This window comes from Amblyomma mixtum, chromosome 7 (genome assembly GCF_055824585.1).
Source record: "Amblyomma mixtum isolate Tamu chromosome 7, ASM5582458v1, whole genome shotgun sequence".
In the NCBI taxonomy this organism is placed as follows: Eukaryota; Metazoa; Arthropoda; class Arachnida; order Ixodida; family Ixodidae; genus Amblyomma; species Amblyomma mixtum.
This window is the reverse complement of record NC_143018.1, coordinates 55,703,265-55,719,512: the sequence shown is the minus strand read 5'-3', so window position 1 is coordinate 55,719,512 and position 16,248 is coordinate 55,703,265.

The window sequence follows — 16,248 nt, the reverse complement described above, 5'->3', positions numbered from 1 at the left end:
TTGAATGAGTGCAGCTGATTGGCCAGGCTTGCCTGTTCCGCATGGCTGTAAGCGGGAGCATTGTCAAAAATAAAACCGCTTCTGAACCAGGCTCTTCACTTTCAACACGGGCTGATATGTCGCTCAAAAATGCTTTGAACACGACCCAGTGAACCTCTTCGACAGCCGTCCAATGCATGACACGATTTGCTGACATGCAGGCGATAATGTTAAGGTTTGCTCCACTGGTGCCAGTCATCGTCTACATCGCACGTTGCCCCTTAACTGCACTGCCGAAGTTCCTTGAACACCATATGTTAAAGTTAGTCTCATCAACGAAAAACCTGCACAAGCGGGGTCCTTCACACTGCAGCTACTGAGCGTATGCTTCGCGGGTGCGTTTCACGTCATCTCTGTTGCGGTCGATCGGCCTCTGAGTCACCAACTTCATAGAGTAGCCATGCGCATCAAGTAGGCGATCAATGCTACTTGTGCGAATGGCAATTCCGGGCAGTTCTTCCACCGCCTGCTTTATTTGCTTTAGCGTGAAAGCACGGTTGCTGTCCACAATAATTTTGAGAGCCGCTACAACCTGATTGCCGAATTTCTTCGACGTTCCGCCTTTCTTCAGCGCCTCTTTATCGGTAGCTGCAATGGATCTTGCTGTCTTTAAATTGATACCCAGCGTGCCTGCCATTTTTTTTAATATCTCCTCCACGCCTTGACACATCGAGGATTCTGGCCCTGTCATGTTCAGAGACTTTGCTGTTCTTTCTTCTTGGTGCATCTGGGGGCTTGAATGGCGGTCCTTGTTTTCGGTGTCCAATTAGGACGTAAGAGCACGGTTCATCGGCTTCCATGGAAGGAAATACTGCGCATTTATGTCAGTGCGCCATGAATGAAAGCCGTACACTACCACCTGCTTATAGTATACGAGTACGTACCGTCACCGTCCGGCTCTACTCCATTATGCAAATGCAGCCACAATGCGGCAAACTCAAAGCCGTCTGCCTTGAAACTTTCCTGTCTTCTGTGTTTTTAACAATTTTTTTACGTACCTGAAAATAAATTGTATTTCTTGCAAAATAAAGTTCACTGATTTCTAATAATGAGTGCACATATCTGTGTCTTGCTCTGTTGTCCTAGCATAGTTTGCAAAAGCAGATGACATTCCGGCAGCAAGGAAACGGAGGCGGAAAACTTCCCTTCTGCTTTGGAACTTTCCACCATTGGCTGTGTACCTTTTTTTCTCACGAAAGTACGTAGGACTAAACTAAGGTTCGGTTTATTAACACTTTCTTTGTCTGTCTGGCAAAATAATCGTATCTTTTATCGAAGACAGTGAATTCAATGTTCCATTATAAACAGTGGGTGCATTTGTGCCCTCCTCCGTTCTATAGTCATAATAAAGAGGCAGTACGCCATAGCACTGAGCCTCTGTGCAGTTTTATTAATGCTGATATTGCGTGCTTTAAACGGCGTTTTAAAAGACTTGTATCAAGGCAGTGTTGGTTATAATATTGATGAAAGCTATGCAATATGTGGACACTTCGCTTAGGCATAGCATGGTTTGAAAAATTATCTCAGCTTTATTCCTAGCATTCGTGTTCTGTGCTTTGGAGTCTTCTACCGCATTCATTTTTCGAGTGTGGATTAAATTGGTTGGCGCCTGAATTAAAACATCTAGCGCTCGTATTATTTGCGTTGGTACTGGGATTAAATTGGTTGGCGCTGGCATTGTTTGAGTTGGCGCTTAGATTAAACACGATGGAGCGTGGATTAAATGTTTTGCACTCGGATTAAATTACATGGCATGCAGATTATAACAGTCAGCGCTTATATTGTTTCCACTGGCACTACGATTAAATTCAGTGGGAAAACCTGTAGTCCTTCTTGGACTTTCAGGATGTCGCTGGATAGCATCCTCTCCCACTGTTCCGCACTCGGGTTTTCAATTATGGGTAGTTTGTCTATTTTTTGGCAAGCCCATGTGGTATGGTATAGGGTTGGTTTGTCTCCACACCACGGGCACTGGCTCTTCTACGGTGTGGGGTAGATTTTACTTAATATGTTTAGGCACGGGAATGTTCCCGTTTGTAACTGTCGCCATGCTACGGCGTCTTCTCTATTGAGTTGTTCGTGTGGGGGCGGGTATTTTCGCCTGATCCCTTGGTAGTAGTTAAAGGGACTGCGAAACACTCTTGGTTGGGATACCGGCTATACTTCAGATGGATTCTTTATGTGACACAGATGCTGACTTAAAAAGAATTACAGGAATCGATGCACAGGAACGGGAGTTATTCAATGAAGAAATTTCAAAATACAAGCAAACAAAACGCTGCCCTCAACTCGATTTTGGCGGGGCTTCCCACTCCTATTTCGCTCTCCCAGTGACGGCACCTGGCGCAAGCAATCAAAACAGCCCGCCAGAGCACGTCATTAACTACTATACATTAACTACTATCATGAAATGTGCAAGTCATTCTTAACTATAACCATCATTATTACACGTTTCTAGATGTTTCCTAGACATTGTGGCGAATATTCTAGACAGTTCCATCCTTTGACAGGTGAGTGATAGGACATGTATGCATTAGAACAATGGTAAAGACCAATTAGCCTAATTAACCTTTCTAGTCAGACCACTTAAATAAAACCGAGTAGGAAATTGGTCGAGTTGGGGAATCGAACCAGGGTCTCCTGAGTGCGAGGCGAGCACGCTAGCTACTCCGCCATGCCAGCTCGATGGTTTAGAGTGAACAAAGGCGCGTCTAGCTAATAGGGCGTCTTCGTTCACTCCCATCTTCCTGCCTTCCTTTAATGCGAGGTTCAGGTGTACATCGAGATATGCGAGAGAGGTACATTTCTTTTCCTCAAAAACCAATTTACCGTCGACCGAGGCGTAGATCCTAATGGGCGATGGCGTTTTGAGGACCCCTTGCAGCGTTGCACGATGCTGTTGCGTTCCACTCATAGAGGCGAAGCGTAATGTCTCAATCACACATCAGTGACACAAGCAGCAACACTGCGCTTAAGGCTTTCGCCTCACCGAACTTTAGCGATTGTTAACGCGACCTTAACTAGTACTCTGATTAATTAGCGTTAGTTAAGGTACAGGCGCAGTGCACAGTCCCGCATGCCTCTTTTTAAGTACTACTACTACTAATGATGAAATTCCTTTATATGTTCCGATTGCCTTTCGATTGCACCTGATTAAGTATCGATTGGCTATTGATCGGCATATGTCAACAAAGTGCCCCCCTGAATTTTTACTTACTGCGTTCGCTACATGGTACAAAACAAACAACTTTTTTGCAATAAGACGGGTGCTCAATTAAACTGAAATAATAAAATCGCTGCTAAGTGCAACAGTTCCTCAGAAAGAGCTGCAAGATTTCCGTCTACGCAGTTGTATACAAAGCACCTGAAAGGAATAGTGGAAAACAGCCCTCGTGGTCATCACAACGGTGGGACGCCACCGGGGACGTCTGCTCGGAAATGGCGCCCCTCGGTTGCTTCCATCCATGGAGAAAGGAATGCTTTCATGCTTGTACACCTGTGTCGGTGTGCCTTGAAGAGTACACACACAGTACGCGCATTCCATATATTGCCTGAAGTCTGTGAAGTAGGATGCCATGACAATAATGAATCTACTGTACTGTATTTTTCTAAGATATATCGCGTGACCCGGCCGCAGTTACGTTTGACCTTTAGCGGAGTGAATATGGGCGACAAACTCGCTCCTTCAGATAGCCCGGCTGCAGTTAAGCCGCGCCGCGCACCTGTGGCGCTACTGCCACAGGTGCGCGCAGCAGCGGCCGGTAGCCACGCGTGACCTGTAGACGCGGCGCACTGCGTTCCTTCAGTTGGAGGCGCTCCGCTTTTGCTTTCGCAACCTACCAGGCGTAATGGTAATGGACCCTCTTGAACTTTTTAATTTGGACACTGTTTCGGACACTTGCGTTGCTTGTCGATGTATGTATGTGTGTTGCATCGGGCGACATCGATCGCCATAGTGTTTCTTCTGTTTTGTAGAGGGACCGCTGTCCCTTGTATGCTCCAAGGTGAAAATAAACTTCACTTCATATGTGTAGACTGCTGTAATTGACAGATTATGCTACCCGAAATGCACCGAAGGTAAATCACTCATCTCATTAATTAGTCCTGGCACATGAAGCACATTGGACTGACCCACTGAGCAGTTTTTTTCGTCACTACGACGCTCCTTTTGAATGCATTGTTCCCCGAAGAATTTTTTATGTTACTAAGTCTAATTCTGTTACTTTATCCAGCTGCTTTATTCGTTACAAGCATGTGTGTGCATAATTCTTCTACAAAGCTTGCTTGTAGGAGAATCACTCTACCATTGTTGCCTCCACATTGGCAGACTGCGCAGGTAAAGCCAGCTGTTCCCAAGTCACATCAGTCCAGTGAAAAATTGTTGACATTCCTTCAAGTCACGATGACTCTTTATACGCAATGCACCGAAAGAAGTGTGCCATCATGCTGAACCTACACGAGGATTGGAACCTTATTTTCAGAATCAAATCACCTTGCCTGCTTGTAGACTCTGAGGGGGCAGTCCCATTTGAACCATGCAACTAACAATGCATTACACGCATAGAGAAACCGCTCTGAATGTGTATTGATGAATATTTTAGTTTCCCTTGGCATATATGCTAAACATCTGTTTGACTTCAGTGAGCCTGAGAACTTGTCAGGGTGCTCGCCTTCTCCAAATGCTGCCGCAGTGAAATAAACATTGGTTAGTAGGCTCCATCCTTCTTTGGCTCTCATTTCAAAATAGCCTAGCCCTTTATTCTTGCAGATGCTGTTCTGGAATGCATGGCACCTGGGAATGGTGAATGTGCTGTGAAGAATCCAACAATCTTTGTATGAATGAAATAAACTTAGGATAGAAAAACTTGGAGAGAAGAAAGTTCGCTGGTAATGGTACTTATTAGCCAACAGTAATGAACTATACTTGGTCGTAGGACCTATACCTACAGGAACTGTCTTGATCATTTTATTGACGCTGGTATCCAAAGCACCCAGGCTAGCAGTTAGCCGAAATCTTTCTCAGAAAAGCTCTATAAGTGCATTCTAAGAGCAGCGCATATTTGGATTTTCAAGGACACTGCTATCAGGCGAGAAGAGCATTCGACACAGACTGAAACAACCATGCACCTATTTGCACTTGGCCAGTTGATACATTGCACTCTGACACTCTGAGGGGGCAGTTCCTGGCAATGCATTGCTTGGCTGGGCTCACTTTCGTTCATATATTGATGGTATCTGTTTTTCTTTGTGGCCTGTTTATTCCCTTCTATTTTGTTACTTCATTTTGCCATGTTTTCCTGGCTTTGTGTGATATTGCAGCTGCCTATATAAATGATTGTGCTGCTTGACAAATTCAATGCTCGTCTCACCTTCCTTGTTCATGAAAAATGCAAGCGAGACAGTAATCGCAACTATGGGGTGTGCGACATGAATCGAGGCGAGGGAATGAAAGGTGCGTACAAGCGCATACAAGTTGCTACGATGTCGGCAAGGCATCGGAAATGCAGTCAAGTTTACCTAAGTACAAGCAGAATGATAAGGTTAAAAAGTTTGTGGGACAGCCTGTTCATGACAAAGACAAGGGAATGGTAACCGGTGATCATTTCACAGAATTTTTTCACACTGCTTAACCGAGAAAAAAAATATGCAACATCTTTATGCAGCACTTACCTCTAGAGCTTACCTATAGGGGTAAGAAGGTTAGAAAAGCTAAAGGCTGAAGCAGAGAGAACAAGCAAGATAGGGATCCTTGACAGCTAGGATGGCTATTTGTACATGCGCTGTAATCTATCATCTGCCATTTTCATGTGGCCATGCATATATTTTACATATTTTATTTATTTATTTATTTATTTATTTATTTATTTATTTATTTATTTATTTATGTATTTATTTATTTATTTATTTATTTATTTATTTATTTATACATACATACTGCAGCGCAGTTATATGCGCTATGGCAGGAGTGGGAAAAACAAAAAGCAAAATACCAAAGGTAACAGAATACAACAAAATGTACAAAGTGAGCACAATAAAGTTCAAAACACACAAAAAGTAACAAACAAGAAAGGAACTGTCAATGGCACTTTAGGAATATTCAGGTATTATGTGTCTTCGATGGCAGTTATAAAACTTTGGATTGGAGATGAACGAATGGATCCAGGTAGACAATTCCAGGCTTCTATTGAACGGGGAAAAAAACTCAATTTGAACAAATTAGTACGTGCAAAATACGGTATTAAATTTAGCTCGTGATGACTTCTTGTAGATGATAATGGTGCAAAGCTAATGTAGTGGTTAACTGAGAGCCTTACCGAGGAATTGACGATACAATGTAATTTTAGTGATTCAGTGTGGCGACGGGCGGAGAGCGTGGTTAAATTCAATGAGAGAAGTGTAGAACATGGTGAGAAATCGTGATCATAACGATGACATAAAACGCACAGCTTTTTTCCACACTACAGCTGCGTAATCAAGAACAGGGCGGATTAAAGTTTTATACAGCAGTAACTTTGTGTCTTTTGGTGAATTTGGTAACGTGCGTCGTAGGTAACCTAGTTTTTTTAGTTTTCACAAGTAGCAGTCCATGTGCATTAGCGGGCCATCTTTATCAGTGACAGATAGTCATCTTCTTAGACAAGATCTGAAAGCTGGCTTAAACATCAGTTTTCCCATCTGTTTCTCTTTCACTGTATGAGACGAGTCTAGGCACTGTCCACTAGCCAGGTGTGCTCTTCCCTTCTATTTATATATTTGCTATCAGAACCTCTTCTGGACTATCAAAATACCTCGCAATTGATATCCTAGTTAACCAGTACTTTTTTAGACTAAGTAAGAGGCAAGGCATCGGAAATGCAGTCAAGGTTACCTAAGTACAAGTGGAATGATAAAGTTAAGAAATTTTCTGGGACAGCCTGTTCATGATGAATGCAAGGTAATGGTAACCAGTGATCACACAGAATTTTTCCACGCATTTTTGTGCAATGGAAAGCACTGGCAGCATGGAGTGTGTGAAAGTACCATGCAGGTTCCAAATAGACATGATTAAAGTCAGTGTTCACCGGTATCCAAAAAAATGTTCCACGTATGTTTTCAACTTTCAGATTCAAGATGCCATGTTAAAGTAAGAAAGAGTCACTCTGTGGAATTAAGTTTCCTTATGGCATGCATATGCTTCATTCCTGAGCATCCTTTTCAAAATCCAGTGTGCTTTCCCAGTTCAGTACACCTACCTTTCCCGGATTTTATCAAATATTACCACAGCATGTACAAAAATAGCACACACAAGACGTAACATCGCTTGGCCTCAACTACTCGGCCTAAGTAATGAGCGGTTACCCATGTGAACACACACAAAGTTTCAAGAAATGCTTCGGCGCGGCAGACAAGGACAAAACGTAGAATAACACGCCGAAGCATTTCTTGAAATATGTATGACCAACTGGCCTACAAAACAACACTTCTCACACACAAAGATTTGCCTGAGGTTCTCTTTTGGACGAAGCCTCTCCATTGCACTAAGGTGGATGTTACTATAGTGGGATACAACTCAAGAACGGAACTGCCTTTCCCCGTCGAAGGACCCCCTTCCAGACAATAGTGTTGGCTGATTCTCATGGCCCCTTGCTACAATAGAGAGAGGGGTCTATCCCCGACCATAGAAGGGAGGGATTGTCCCCTTTCATCTACCACTCCCTGCTTTCTCACACAACAGGTTTGGTTTGGTTTTATGGGGTTACGTCCCAAAGCGACTCGGGCTATGAGAGATTCCGTAGTGGAGGGCTCCGGAAATTTCGACCACCTGGGGTTCTTTAACGTGCACTGACATGTCACATTCTCCTAACCCTGTTGTCACAAAACAGGGTTAGGAGAATCGGCCAATGCAACTGGCTGGAAGAGGGGTCCTTTGACAGGGAAAAACTGCTGCATTCCCTAGTAGCACGCTTTGTTGCCTCAGTGTAGCCACAACGTTAGCTTCTAACATTGCCTTAACATGGCTAGCGTCCTCTTTCTGCCATGTTAACGCAACATACATAAGACAACGTTGAGACAATATTGCTCCAATATTACACCAACTTTCAGTCAATGTTAAAGCACCTGCTGGAGACAATGTTAATGCAACATTACTACAACATTTTCTTAATATTGATACAACTTTTTATTTCCACACATGCAACATTCCCACAACAATGTTACTGCAATATTGCTGCAATGCTCTCATAATGTGTCAGAAACTTTCAGACAGCTACCAATGGCTGCTGCTCAAAGCGATGCCATGTACAATGACATCGTCACACCAGAATGTTTACGGCAGCTTAAGGTCACAAGAATGAGCAATTGAGCATTACTCCTTGCTACACAGTAATGCGGTGCTTGCTATAGAATACAAATAATTACAAGGCTGCACTGCACAACACAATGTTTTTCGATACTTTCCAGACCGCTTACTCTAAATCAATCCTTAAATGTAACATTCATCACCTCTCTACCAGTGCTCCTATCGTTTAGTTGCAACAAGATTCCATAACATGGTTATTCTGACAATAAGACTGATTTATTAAATAGACAGAAATATAATTTAGAAAAAGGAAGCAGACTCAATATTTACAAAAACCCATTTGCATAGCTTGAAAAATGCAACGCGTGGGCTTATATTTTCACAGATATGATTTATTTAATTACTTTATAAAGAAACTTCAAACAAATCTAAAAAAACAGCACACATGTGAGCTACTCAGGAACCAGAACCAGAGCTAATATTTTAAACAGTTACTAGGCACATTACCATAGCATGAAAACGCGCACACACCTTTCAACTGGCATGTTATAAATACAAAACACTTCAGTAAACCATTTACACAACAATAGCACACCTTGAAAACATGCACCACCTGGACTTTCTATTTCCCAAATATAAGACATTCATTTTATGCACAAAATTGCAGCAAATAAAGTAGCAGTGCAACCTAGTTGGCCATTCAGAAACAAAGAGCAGAGGTATATGAACAGCAGAGTTAGTTGTTGGGCTGGTTAACTCCACTGATTTAGGTTCATTGTTTTCCAGCCCTACGGAACACACACACACTGATACATGAGCCGCCGCGGTGGTTCAGTGGTTACGGTGCTCGGCTGCTGGCCTGTTAAGACACGGGTTCTATCCTGGCTGCGGTGGTTGCATTTCGATGGAGGCAAAATGCTAGAGGCCCATAAATGCAATCTGCATGCAAAAGATCTAAAGAATGAGGACAGGTTCCAAACTTCTCAAGCACTGCAGTGATTGTACAGAGATTTTCAAGTGTGAAGATCCTTAGCAGAAGGAGACCACAAACCACTTATGAAGTGACAGAGACGCATCATATTAAAAAAGCTGGTTCACAATGTGCGAGCAATACTTCAATTGTATCATATGAGGCAGAAATGATGTTTCTTTCATAGTTTTTATGATAAAGGTGTGATAAGTTTTTTTTTTCCTGTTGCGCTGGTATTAGGGCATTTAAGCAGTGTCTGGGCCTTAAATAACCAGTTGTCAGTGTGCGCTGTGTTTTATACTTTTTCCCAACTTCAGTAAAACGGCAAGTTGGTACATACTTGAAGAAAACAGCGCAGCAACAGGCACAAGAGAGAAAATGGGACCGGTGCTGACTAGCAAATGAAGGTTTATTGAAAAAGAACACATAAAATATACTCAATTTACAACCAACAGCGCGCATGAGCTGCGCGAACAACACTGATAAGCTATCAACTTCAGTCATGGTGGTCAAGATTCAACAATTCCCAGTCATGAACGACCGTCCGTCCTTGTTCATGATTGTGAACTATTGTATCCTGGCCACCATGACTTAAGTTCACAGGTTATCAGTGTTGTTCGCGCAGCTCATGTGCACTCTTGGTTGTGAATAGAGTATATTTCATGCATTCCTTTTCAATAAACCTTCAGTTGCTAGTCAGCACCTGTCTCATCTCTCTTGTCCCTGTTGCTGCGCTATTTCCTTCAAGTATCCTTCTTCCCTTCTTTGGTCATGCACCGTTGCACTGGAAAATTACAAATTTAAAGTACTGTCAACATTTGCCTGAGCAATTTAGCACTTCTAAAACATGCTTGTCTTCTGGTAGCCTCCAGCTGCTCACGATAATGGTCTCTTCTAATTCATGATGTCACAAGTGAGCTGCATCCCTGGAAAAAAAAGAAAGAACCAAAAATTTCCTAATATAAGCATCTTGGTGAGCACAAGTCTAATAACAAATCTTTTACACTCCTCAATGAACACAGACATTGGACAGCTCTATACAAAGAACTTAATGTCCAGTCACTTGGCTCAGCCGAAAATAGTGAAAAAAAACACCCTTCCCTGGCACCGCGAGCATATTTTAACAGCCTGAGCAACAAATTGCTCTGAAAGTGGCTAAAAAATGCATTCATTACATAAAAGACATTGACTATTCATGCCACCTAAAATTCCTCAAAAGCAAACAAATAATTTACGAACACAAATTCCCATTTCTGCACCTCACAGCAATGGTCAGTGCTGCTGTCTAGCTTGAATCCTGCCTATAAGCGGACCTACTGGTGTCAGCCATGGGGACGGCCATTCAATTGCTGAAAACCACAAAGGCGTTTGTAGATGAAGGCGTAGCCGGCCGGAGGTGGTTGCACATCACTCCCTTTGTCTTCCCTCAATTGCGCCATGGCAGGTGGCCGACAAAGTAAACCGAGCGAAGACGGCAGGCCCAGCCTAGTCTTTTTCAGCCTCACTGCTGTGCACAGTTTGAAAGGAAAAGTTGCTAACGGCCGATTCTTCCTGGGCTACATAAGCTAGATCACAAACTGATGATGGATGCAGGGGTAAGTGAATGCAGCTAGCACAGGAAAGCGCTAATTTGGGGAATATGGGAGAGGCTGTCGCCCTGCAGGGCGTACAGTCCAGCTGATGATGATGAAGGATGATTGAATACCAATGAATGTTTCACTTTTCTTACCCTTAGCGCAAATCGCGGGACAGTTTCATAAATGTTGGTTATAAGAGTGTACATCTGATTGGGAGGGAGAGGGCAAAGACTAAACTGCTGGCATGATGCAGCAGCGTCAGTTTCGAGTGAAAGAATAAATTCTGGTTCCTTGCTTACAATGCCGCTGGCTTTATGCTATCTTCCAGTAGAATGCATGAGAACTGGTGTAATGCCCTCGCACAAAGTGCAGACGTTAAGGAACATGCACAACATGTTCTTCCAGAAAACGAAAAATTCCAAAGTAGTGGTAATGACCATCGGTCATCACTGCTGGATCAGTATGCCTCGGCGGCTTTAGTAATTTTCTAGCATCCGTGGGTAACCCTGGATGGTATGGCTTCAGCACTTTAAGCAGGTGAGAAGCAGGTAATTGGCTATTAATTGCCCACACGCGCAAGTCGTGCTCTAGACATTGAGTAGCAGCACCAGACTCAAGTGTCATCCTATCTTCATAAACCACCAACACCTCATTGTCATAAATCCGCGACAACTCTTACGTTGCACATTCTATGTCAGAGATGCTGCTAGTGGTGCTAAAATCTGACAAGTGAGAACTGCGGCTTTCAACTGCGTCCTCGGCTGGCGCTGATAAAGATGATAAAATAACATTATGCCATGAAAAGGCATCTTGATACTGTTCTGCTCCTGTAGCGCACAATCTGCTGCCATGACTATTATCAAGACTGACAACTGCCAAACAGTTTTCTAGTTCGTCGTGAAGAGCCTCTGCTGTTCTTCGGCGTCGTTGTCGAATGGACACTTCGCTTAGCGAACACTTCATTCTCTTCATGATACAACGAGTGTAGCACTTATCAAACTATCACGAATGGCATGGGTAACATGGCTTTGTGCCAACCAACACTAGGTCACAGCATAACAATGAAAGTCTAAAAATCACTCACCATTGAGGTCATCCTCTGGGCGAGAGATGAATTCCAGTGAAACCACAAACAGCAGCGTGGGCACAGCGACCGCAAAAAAATTGTACTAGAAGAACAAAAAACGTGAGATCTTGCCACGACTGCCGCTGACACGGAGGGTCTCGGATGAGCGCGCGTCGCAGTGGATTTGGGATAGTGATCTCCATGGCCATTAGACTGCGGGGCGTCAGTGAAACCAAAACTAAATTTCTTCGGCAGTTTCAATTTTCTCTGCATGTTTAATTGAAAAACAAAGTAATTCCAGCTTTTTAAAAATATTTTAGATAGAAATATACCTTTCCACCTGAGTGTCACACAGTGCAATTACACTTGCACTGCTCACCACTTGCATACACACCACATGCAAGATTGCACTTGATGTAAAAATAATAAATACTGTTATGGTGAGGAGACGTGATCTGGTACCGGCTTTTTTATTTGGGCTTCAGAAATAGCCCGAGAGGGCAGACAACCTATAGTATGAACGTTATAGCAATGCCATCGTATGTAGTTCAACATTTAATCATCATTTGACAATATTGCTGCATTGTGAAAAGACCACTTTAGAGCAAGTTATCAGCATGTTGCTTGGTAACATTGCAGGAACATTATCTAATGTTAAAGAATGTTAGCGCAACATAGTACAACATTGGCAATGTCGCAACGTTGCAGTAACATACTGTGCTACTAGGGTTAAGCAATGTCCGAATATATGCAGGTACATTTTTACGTGGCGCCAATAACCTAATTTTTAACATATTATTCTGAAAAGCTGCGCATGCGATTTTCCCAACCCGCACAGGTTTGTTTTTGCAGCTATGCTCATCTGTGTTATGAAATTGAATTCAGGGCCTATGTTTACGAACTGGTGTGGACAGTGGTGGTAGACGTTGTCCGGCGCACCCCTATTCCAAATGCGGCCGCGCAAAAAATGGGCACTTGAGACCTCTTTCGCCCGCCGCGGTGGCTCAGTGGTAAGGCGCTCGTCTACCGAGCCGGAGTACCTGGATTTAAAACCCAGGCGAAACGCAAGAGGCGCCCTTGTGCTGTGCGGTGTCAGTGCATGTTGTAAGCAGGGGTTGTCGACAGAACTGTCACGCTTTTCAATTGGTCGAAACGGTCGTGACGTCACAGTGCGCGAATTTCAAACAGGGCCAATTGTACTTCGCCTACTAACCATGCAACCAATTGAAGGGATCGTACAGTGATGCTCCAAGTAAGTGGGACTGAGTTTAGTTATTTAACCAATTAGCCTAATTACCTTTTCTAGTCAGATCAGATAAGTAAATAAATCTGAGTAGGAAATTGGCCAAGCTCGGGAATCGAACCTCGGTCTCCGGAGTGCGAGACGAGCACGCTACCACTCCGCCATGCCTGCACGATGGTTTGGAATGAACAAAAGCACATCTAGTAAATAAGGTGTCTGCGTTTACTCCCATCTTCCTCTCTTGCCGTTACGGCGAGGTTTAGGTGTCCACCGAGATATCAGAGACAGATACATTTCCTTTGCTCAAAAACCAATTTACCGACGGCCAAAGCGTAGAACCGAACGGGCGATGGCGTTGTATGGACTCTGGCAGCGTTGCAAGACGCTGTCGCGTTCCGCTCTTAGAGGCGAAGCTTAAGATCTTGACCAGACATCAGTGACACAAGCAGCAACACCGCGCTTATGGCTTTCGCCTCACCGCACTTTAGGTCAACAAAGTGCCCCCCGGAATTTTCCGGAGATCTCCACTACGGCACCTCTCTCTCCTTTCACTACTACCTTCCTCCCTTCCCTTATGGCGCGGTTGAGATAGCCGCCGAGATATGCGAGACTGATACTGCGCCATTTTCTCCCTGCTTTGTCACAGAACAGGGTTAGGAGAATCGGCCAATGCAACATGATGGCCGCATAGCTCATCGCACGCTGATGCGATGAGTCAGCCCGCGCAGCGCCGAGCTGCTCCGACTAGTGCACTGCACGGGCTCGGGCCGGCCCAAAAGGCCGGGCCGGGACATGGTTTGTTTCGCCGGGCCTGGGCCGGGCCCGGGCCTGAAGTTGCGGGCCCGGGCCGGGCTCGGGCTTAAAGCTGCGGACCCGAGTCAGGCTTCGGCCCGTACAGAAACGGCTGGTGTCCGACTATTCACTCACTGTTGCACAGTGAAGTACACAACTGCGGCATTGGAGCAGCGACACGGATGAGCTATGGGGCATGGTACGCGCTGAGAAAAAAACTAAGCTTTATTCATTGACTTATCTATTTCCTTATTTCCACGAAGCGGGGGCTTAGTGGTCAAGGCGCTTGATTACTGAGCCGGGGAAGCACGGTTTGCTCCTAACCTCGGCGGCCGCATTTATATTTAGGCGGCAAGCATGACAGCCATGTATTTTGTAGTATCATTGCTCGTTGAAGAAATTCAGGTGGTTGAAATGATCCGGAGCCCTCTGCTTCGGTGTCTCTCACAGCCTGACTCCCCTTGGGCCCTTAAGCACCAAAAACATAGCTTTTATTTTATAGCTATATTTTTCTCATGTGGTAAAATTCTAAAACTAAAGCGCGTTTGGTTTTCTTTTTGATCAGCTGACCGGAACGTCTCGTAAATGCAATAGCCACAAAATCTCGTGAGAGTTTGTAAATCTCATCTGATAAGTCTATCCCTCCTCGCTTCTTCATCCTGATTGTCATGACAAGTGTTATCACGCGGTTCGCGCGTTTTCTGCTCCACCAATAAGAGTAAAATTCAACCCGTCTCAATTGGCAATTGATGGTTCGTCATCCTAAACATGCTTATGCACTAATAAATTCAAGGAGAGGGCTGAGTCGGGCTGGTTGGTTCATGTTGAATGGTACGGCAAAACAGCTGACGGACGGGACGGAAGAAGATGAGACAAACACATGCGCTGAACTAACAACCAAATGGTTTATTGCGAAAGAGGGGTGCAATATAAAGCATAGAAGGGAAAACTGCGGTGTAAACATGAAAAGGCATACATTCTGGATATCATCAATGATTAAGAAAAGCGATCTCCTGTGGGAATAGAGCCACCGATGGTTGGCTTACACATGAGTTGCCTAATGTGTGAATGTGAAAGGCCTCCGATATCAGGCGTGAGGTGTGATCTCTACACTTGGCGATGATAGTGGTTTGGTCTAAAAACGCCTCACATTTGTCGCAATCTGCGAAATGAATGACCATGTTATTTCGGCGTGACTTGTTTTCTATGTCTTTCGCGTGTTCGCGTAGCCGATCATTGACGCACCGTCCGGTCTCCGCCAGTGTATCGCTGATAGTGTACCGCTACAGCGATACACTATCATCGCCAAGTATAGAGATCACATCTCACGCCTGATATCGGAGGCCTTTCACATTCACACATTAGACAACTCATGTGTAAGCCAACCATCGGTGGCTTTATTCCCACAGGAGATCGCTTTTCTTAATCATTGATGATGTAGCGCCCGGCGACGCTATAAAGCGCCGGCGCTGAGATCGGCGTTACAGCGCGCGCTAGAGGAAAATAAAGACGGACAGCGCGTGCTCGTGGCGCACGCCCGGCACGGGCAGTTCGGAACTAGAAGCCTGCCACGCTGGTCGTCTCTCTCTGGTGCTCCGCTGCGACCCCGCAAAAACCTCAACAGTGGTGCCCTGGCGAACCTTGCCTTCTATCGCAGCGGCGTTCCAGCATGGCGTACTGGCAGCACCCAAGTTTCGACCCGCCGCTCCCGGCGTTCCGGCCTGCAGGCGTCGGCGGGTGGTTCGCCCAACTGGAGGCTGCGATGTACCTGAACGGCATCACCATCCAGCCGTTCAAACACGAAGTCCTTTGTGACATCCTCCCGGCCGACCTCCTGCGTCGGCTCACCTACTCTGCTTTCGGCGGCCGGCCATACGATGAGCTGCGTGCGGCCGTCTTGGCGTACTTCGGCGCCTACTACGTTCCGCCGCCGCTCTACGACGCAGCGGACCCGTTTTCGCCGCCGCCAGCCTCTGGCCCTGCACCGGCCTCGCTCGCGCCCACGCAGCCTTCATCAGAACCCGGCCCGCCTCAGCAGCCCCTCGCCGCCTCGCCGCCACTCCCGTCCAGCGTCTCCAGCCCGGCTGTCTCTCTCGACGCCACACCAGGTGGGATCCGCACGAGCTCCGCCTCGCGTCCTGCTCCCACTACTCTCCTACCCGCGTCTCTGGCTCTGCCTCTTTGCGCTTCAGTGGCGTTGTCGCCAGAGCCTCCTGCAGCCAAAGACGACTCTGCGGCAGCAGCCGTGCCGAGGCTTCCGGCATCTGCATCTACCTCGTCACT